The following is a 7,500-nucleotide window of genomic DNA, read 5'->3' as shown; positions in this document are numbered from 1 at the left end:
GCTGGTTCTTTCACACCTATCTTGGGGTGCAGACTGCACAACGCTTCTGCGGCTTTACCGAGCGCTTATTCGTAGTAAACTTGACTATGGATGTGAGGCTTATTCATCTGCAACTCCCACTGTTCTCCGGATGTTGGACTCGGTTCATAATGAAGCTCTGAGAATCTGTATAGGGGCTTTCAGGTCTTCACCTGTGAACCACCTCTTTCATTACACCAGGACTACATGAACCTGATTAACTACACGAGACTACAAAGGATTCCGGGGATCCTACATCCAGATTGGTTTTCAACCCCCTTGAGGATAGCCGATCCTATGGTAGGAGAATGAGGAATCTTGTGGAAGATCTTGATTTAAATCTCACAAAGGTTCTGGCTGTTGGAACTTCCCATGTCCCCCCTTGGACTAATCAAGTCGAGCTCGATTTGGTCGGAATCGGGAAAGGGGAGAGATCCGAAGCAGAAGTCAGAGAGATATTTCTTAACACACTTCTAAGTACCAAGGATCATATGCAATATATACAGATGGTTCAAAATCTGAAAATGGTGTGGGCTTTGCAGCAGTGAGCAGAAGGAAGACTGCATCTGGCAGTCTTTCTCGATCAACCTCGATTTTCACTGCAGAGTTACATGCCATCCTTGCAGCAGTCAAGATGACTAGAGATCTTACAGACCATTCCGTTGTAATATATTGTGACTCTCGTAGTGCCCTGCAAGCAATCAAGAACTTAAACTCGTCACATCCAGTGGTGAGGGAGGTTCAAGATTGGCTTGCACTGATGTCAGCACGTAAAAAGATAACTCTGTGTTGGGTGCCAGCACATGTTGGTATCAGTGGGAATGAGCGAGCTGATCAGAGGGCCAAGGCAGCTGCAACTCTCCCACACACTGACTTGAAACCCAGCATCAGTTGTCGTCTTCATGATAAATGGAGGGAACAATGGAGGCATACCTCTAGAAATAAACTGCGAGAGATTAGAGATGACCTTGGCAGTTGGGTGACCAGCATCCACCCCAACCGACAAGTAGAAGTTGTAATAACGAGGCTGAGAATCGGGCACACAAGCCTGACTTATGGGCCGATGATGGCTTAAAGTGAAGCACGCTGTGTTAATGCCAAGAGCCATTAACTGTTGCACATGTAATGGAAAGATGTGCAACATTCTCAGACCAAAGAGGAAGATACTTGTCTTCCCCATATACACTGAAAAATGTATTGGGGGAGGACTGAGACATAGAAGGTCTTATTTGTTTCCTTAGGGAAACTAATATTTTCAATAAAATTTAGTTATGCATAATGTTTATGCAATAGTTTTTAGATATTTAGAGCATAATATTTATGCTTCGATTTTTAATATAATATTTATTATTTATGACATTTATTGATAGAGTTTTAATGTTTTGAATATTTTAATATTTCAGTCTAACAAGGTGTTCGCCGCTAATGACCTTAGCTGTTGATGCGGCAGATAATTTCAAATAATCAATCAATCCCTTATCATTGGATGTGATGAGTCTTGATTGTTTGCAAAGCACTATGAGAGTCAGAAAAGATTACAATAGAATGGATCCTAAGATCTCTATTGCAAGGATGGCATGTAACTCTGCAGTTACATAAGCACCATACATACATATACATGTATACATTTAGTGTATGTGTATATATATGTATATATATATGTGTATATATATGTATATATATATATATATATATATATATAATCTGAAAGGAAAAGTGATTTTCCTTTCCGGAATCTTAATTTTATCAGGAAGAGTAACACCAGCGTAGTTACGAACATCTTTTTATTTCATACGTTTCGAAGTTTCTAACTTCATCCTCAGTGCTAGAAAACAGATTAAAAGAACCATAAACATAAGCAAAAATTGCAAGAAATTACAACATGGAGTGTAAAATTGGTTTCAACAAAGCAAAACAGGCTATACAAGCAGTAAGGGGGAGGAAGGTTGTTTAAAAGAAATTATCGTTGAACTAGGGAAACAGGGATAATGGTAAACAAAGTGATTATTAACTAGATCAAATTCGACAATAAAATAGATAGAAGTTTTAAAACAACATGAAAATTGGAAAGAGATATATACACGGACGTTCTGGTGACGTCACTGTCTTCATTTCATCTTTTTCATGAATAAATACAATCAAAATGTGAAAATGACATAGCATATAGACAATTAAATGAGAATGATAAAAATATAAACGGGATAAGACAAATACTTAAAATCATTGAAGAATAAAGCTTCTTAAAAAGTACTGACGTCAATGACATCGCCAAAAGGCTAAAAAGACGATATCATTAACGTGAAACGTGAATAAAAACATTTACACGATAAAATTTAAAATCAAAATACAAGTTATGAAAGACAAGTTTACAATATAAAAAGGACAAACCCCGTCATGCTCATCTATTAATCGAAAAAAAGCTAAAATGAGAATATGTAAAATAAATCTGATTTTGATTAAAATGATCAAAATCGTTAGAAACACTAAATATAATATTACGGAGGCAAACTTTAAGAACTTCAACAATAAAAGAACGCAATAAAACACAGAAAAGGTGATGAACGCGACTTAGAAAATGGGGTTAGAAAAAAGAGAAACTAAACTAAAAGTGAGCAGGGTTATAATACAGTAAAAAAAAAAAAAAAAAAAAAAAAAAAAAAAAAAAAAAAAAAAAGCTCCACGCAGGGGAAACGGAGATCATTTGGACACCCCATCTTGATTCTGCTGTGACTGACTCTCAGAGGCGAGGTTTGAAGAACTTCCACAATATATACATATATATACATATACACATTTATATAGATATGTACACACACACACACACACACACATATATATATACATATATATGTATATATATACACATATATATACACATTTATGCACACACACACACACACACACACACAAACATATTTATATATCGTACACTCAAAGAAAAGTAATAATGTTTCTGTTACCACTGGTCCTGAGATTCATTACATATATACATATATACACACATATATATATATATATATATATATATATCTGTGTGTGAGTGTGTGCGCGCCCGTCTATATGTATATACATATATATGCATATATGTAGATGTATATATATATATAGATAAACAAATAGATATAGATATATTTAAATGTGTATGTATGTGTTTATGTATCCATCTAAATATGAATGAATAAATATGTATGTGTCTGTACATAAATACATATATATATATATTGTTATAGGTTTTCCACATAGGCGTCGAACAGTCAAACGAAGAGGTAAACTAATACGGCCAAGAACAGTTTCATGTTTATTAGCAAACGTTTCAGAGATCAATCATATCTCTTTCATTAGCGCTGTAATAATGAACCAAAAATAGCGTACATTAGACAACAATTAAATGGATTAAAGAGGTTCTCTAATTTCAAACGACAATAATAATATTAACACCAAAAAATGAGCAAAAACTTTATAATATAATAGAGATATGTTAAACAAACGAGTATATACAGTAGAGAAAAAACAAACGAAAAATACTGGAACAAAGATATAAAAACTAACCAACATGGGTGGTAGTTAGAGCTCTGGTTTCATCTTTCGGATCAGCAAAGATTCCGAGATTATAAGGTCTAGGCGGGAGGAATGAGAGGATAGAATTTTGAAGTCTGTGTTAGAGAAAGGATGTGAGTGTTGGTGAGAGTGCTCTCTTATGGCCAAGAAAGACGGTCTGCTCAGCGGTAGTCCCGTAAGAAATGACTTGCCTTTGTGTTCCCTTATGCGGTGACATTAACCATCGTGAGGTGGACCCCACGTACCTGAATTGGCAGTCAGGACAGGTAAATAGATATGTTACGTTAGAACACAAATCAAAGTGGCGTCTCGTAGGTTGTTTTAAGAAATTTGCAATAGTGTTAGAATTACTGAAGATAAAAGTGAATTTCATTTTATCAGAATTTTTTTTACAAAGAAAAGTCTTTATTATTTTATCAAATAGATACAATGGGTACCAAGCGCCTTGGAACCGGCGCTTACCTCTGCTATCGAGGGAATTTGGGCGGTTGGGAGTTGAGGCGCCTGCCCTCTCTGAGGTGAGAGGACCTGGCAGTGGCATGATCAGTATGGGTGGGTACACCTACTACTGGTCTGGCTGTGGTGATGGTCACAACCTCCAGGGAGCAGCCACCATCTCCAACCGACTTCAACCCTCAGTAGTTCAGGTAACATCGGTTGATGAGCATATTATAGCATTGAGACTGAAGCATGATTTTGGATTTATGTCTCTTTTTGCTGTGCATGCTCCTACCGATGTGAAAAAGGCGTTATACGCCATAACTCACATCCCGGTGAGACATTCGCATTGTTCTGGGCGACTTCAATGCGATATCTGGCTGTGATCGAGCTGGCTATAAAATGTCTGATGGTTCTTTGGGCACTCGGTGGAAATTGATTTAGAAATTCGAAACCGAAATCAGATATACTGAGGTATATATATGAGAGATGGAATAATGTAATGCCGCATTCATATAGATCTATAACAATACCTCAGTATATCTGATTTCGATTTCGAATTTCTAAATCAATTTCCACCGAGTGCCCACGGGGAGTGTGTGTAAAACCTCGCTATCATTACTCATGTAGGAGTAGATAGGTAATATCTATGGAACTAGTTAGATCCTAGTTGCACACTCCTTTTAGTGGGTCGCGTGGCATGGTTGGTTTAGTACTGGTCCTCCGGTCTCATACCCGGAGTGACCTAGGTTCGAGGCCAGGTCAGGGAGGATTGTTATAAATCTATATCAATGCGGTATTGCAATATTCCATCTTTCAAATATATATATATAAAATAATATATATATGTTTATACATATGTATGTATGTATATTATATATTTACATATTCATCCATATATATATATATATATATATATATGTGTGTGTACATATATGTATGTATATAGACAAACTACACACACACACACACACACACACACACACACACACATATATATATATATATATATATATATATATACATATATATACACATACACACACACAAACACATACACACACACAAACGCATGCACACACGTGTGTATGTGTATATGCGTGTATGAATATGTATGTATATATATCGAATACATATCACTTATTTATCTTCCTTCCCTTTTATCACATGAACGTCAATGGTTGTGTACCATCAAGCGAGTGTTGCATTTCTTGCAGCTGCTTCTGCAAGATCTGAAACTTTACTTGTCTACATTTTTATTTCCACTGTGAATGAGGTCACCGCTGACGTGTTACCATTCTGAACTGCTGCAGTCGCTTATTGCAAAGACTATGATGTCGCTAACATTACGTCGGTGCGTCTTCCCGAGTTTGCATTCTGGATACTGTTTAGAACAGTAATTATTATTTAAGTTGATTGTACCAATTCGTCTATCCCACAGATGCCTCAACCACCACATCCAACATCGACTGGACAATGTCATTATCTGAAAAAGATTAAAAAAAAAAAAAAAAAAATCACGAAAAAAAGTTAAATTACTACCAATACAAACGCCATAAGCCTGGGAAGAAATACACACTTCTGTAAGTATTTATACGTGCATATCTTCCTACGGTCGTATATGTACACCATGACAAATTATAAGCATAAGAGAGAACAAAAATCCTAGATGCTGATAAAATTTTATGAAATAAAAAGACAAACATTCTAACCATTTCTTCACGCAAACCATCATAATATATATATATATATATATATATATATATATATAAACACATACATATAAATGTGTGTGTATATATATATATTAATATATATATATATATATATATATATATATATATATATATATATATATATATGAAAGAAACCTGCTGCAAAAAAAATACAAGAAGAAATGAAACATTGAATATTAATAACCTTAGGCCCTCATACAGCAAAATCCCGCATTTATGAAGAAGAAGAAGAAGAAGAATATATATATATATATATATATATATATATAATATGAATATAAACAAATTAATGGATTAAAAAAATAAGTATAGATAAATATATATAGATATATATGCATATATATACACATACATATGTATTTACATATATACATAACATATGGATATATATACATATATATGTATGCAGTGGCACGATCAGTATGGGTGGGTACACCTACTACTGGTCTGGCTGTGGTGATGGTCACAACCTCCAGGGAGCAGCCACCATCTCCAACCGACTTCAACCCTCAGTAGTTCAGGTAACATCGGTTGATGAGCATATTATAGCATTGAGACTGAAGCATGATTTTGGATTCATGTCTCTTATTGCTGTGTACGCTCCTACCGATGTGGAAAAGGCGTTATACCCCAAACTCACATCCATGGCAGACAATTGCCCCTGGTGAGACATTCGTATTGTTCTGGGCGACTTCAATGCGATATCTGGCTGTGATCGAGCTGGCTATAAAATGTCTGATGGTTCTTAATTTTAGTAAAACCTTGTGATTTTTATTTTTGCTTTAGTTTTATTTTAATAGACTTTTGTAACGATTTGATTTCTTGTATTTAAGAGATCCCATTATGCATCCCCTCAGCTTCAACGGGTTGATTACCTGTGAGAGTTAATTCAAGTAAAACAAGCCTGAATTTTTGCATCTTGCATTAAAGAACTTGTATTGACAATACTTCGGGAAAGAATAAATACAGAGTGAAGATATAAAGCATAAGAGGAAAGGTACTTTCCTAGACTTTTTACATGGTCAAAAGTTCAACAGCATAAATCTGCACCTTTTATCGCACTCCATCTCGGACATAACCACGCTAACCGCAGTGTTGACCCTTGAACCCTTGTAACTTCTGTACATTTACACTTGCTTTTCTCTAAATGCTAGCACCCTTCTATATATATATATATATATATATATATATATATATATATATATATATATCGATGTGTGTGTGTATGCATTGTGTGTTTATATAGAGTTATGTGTATATATACATACATGTATATATATATACATATATATACACATGCATACACGTATGTGTGTGTGTATGTGTGTTTGTATATATATGTATATATACATATGTATATGTATAAAGATATATATATATATACAAATATATATATCTATAACAATCCTCCCTGACCTGGCCTCGAACCTAGGTCACTCCGGGTATGAGACCGGAGGGCCAGTACTAAACCAATCATGCCACACGACCCACTTATCTACTCATACATGAGTAATGATAGCGAGGTTTTACACACACTCCCCGTGGGCACTCGGTGGAAATTGATTTAGAAATTCGAAACAGAAATCAGATATAATGAGGTATATATATGAAAGATGGAATAATGCAATACTGCATTCATATAGATCTATAACAATACCTCAGTATATCTGATTTCGGTTTCGAATTTCTAAATCAATTTCCACCGAGTGCCCACGGGGAGTGTGTGTAAAACCTCGCTATCATTACTCAT

This window comes from Penaeus chinensis, chromosome 3 (assembly GCF_019202785.1).
Source record: "Penaeus chinensis breed Huanghai No. 1 chromosome 3, ASM1920278v2, whole genome shotgun sequence".
Classification (NCBI taxonomy): domain Eukaryota; kingdom Metazoa; phylum Arthropoda; class Malacostraca; order Decapoda; family Penaeidae; genus Penaeus; species Penaeus chinensis.
The sequence above is the reverse complement of the archived record's forward strand: the minus strand, read 5'-3'. Positions refer to the sequence as shown.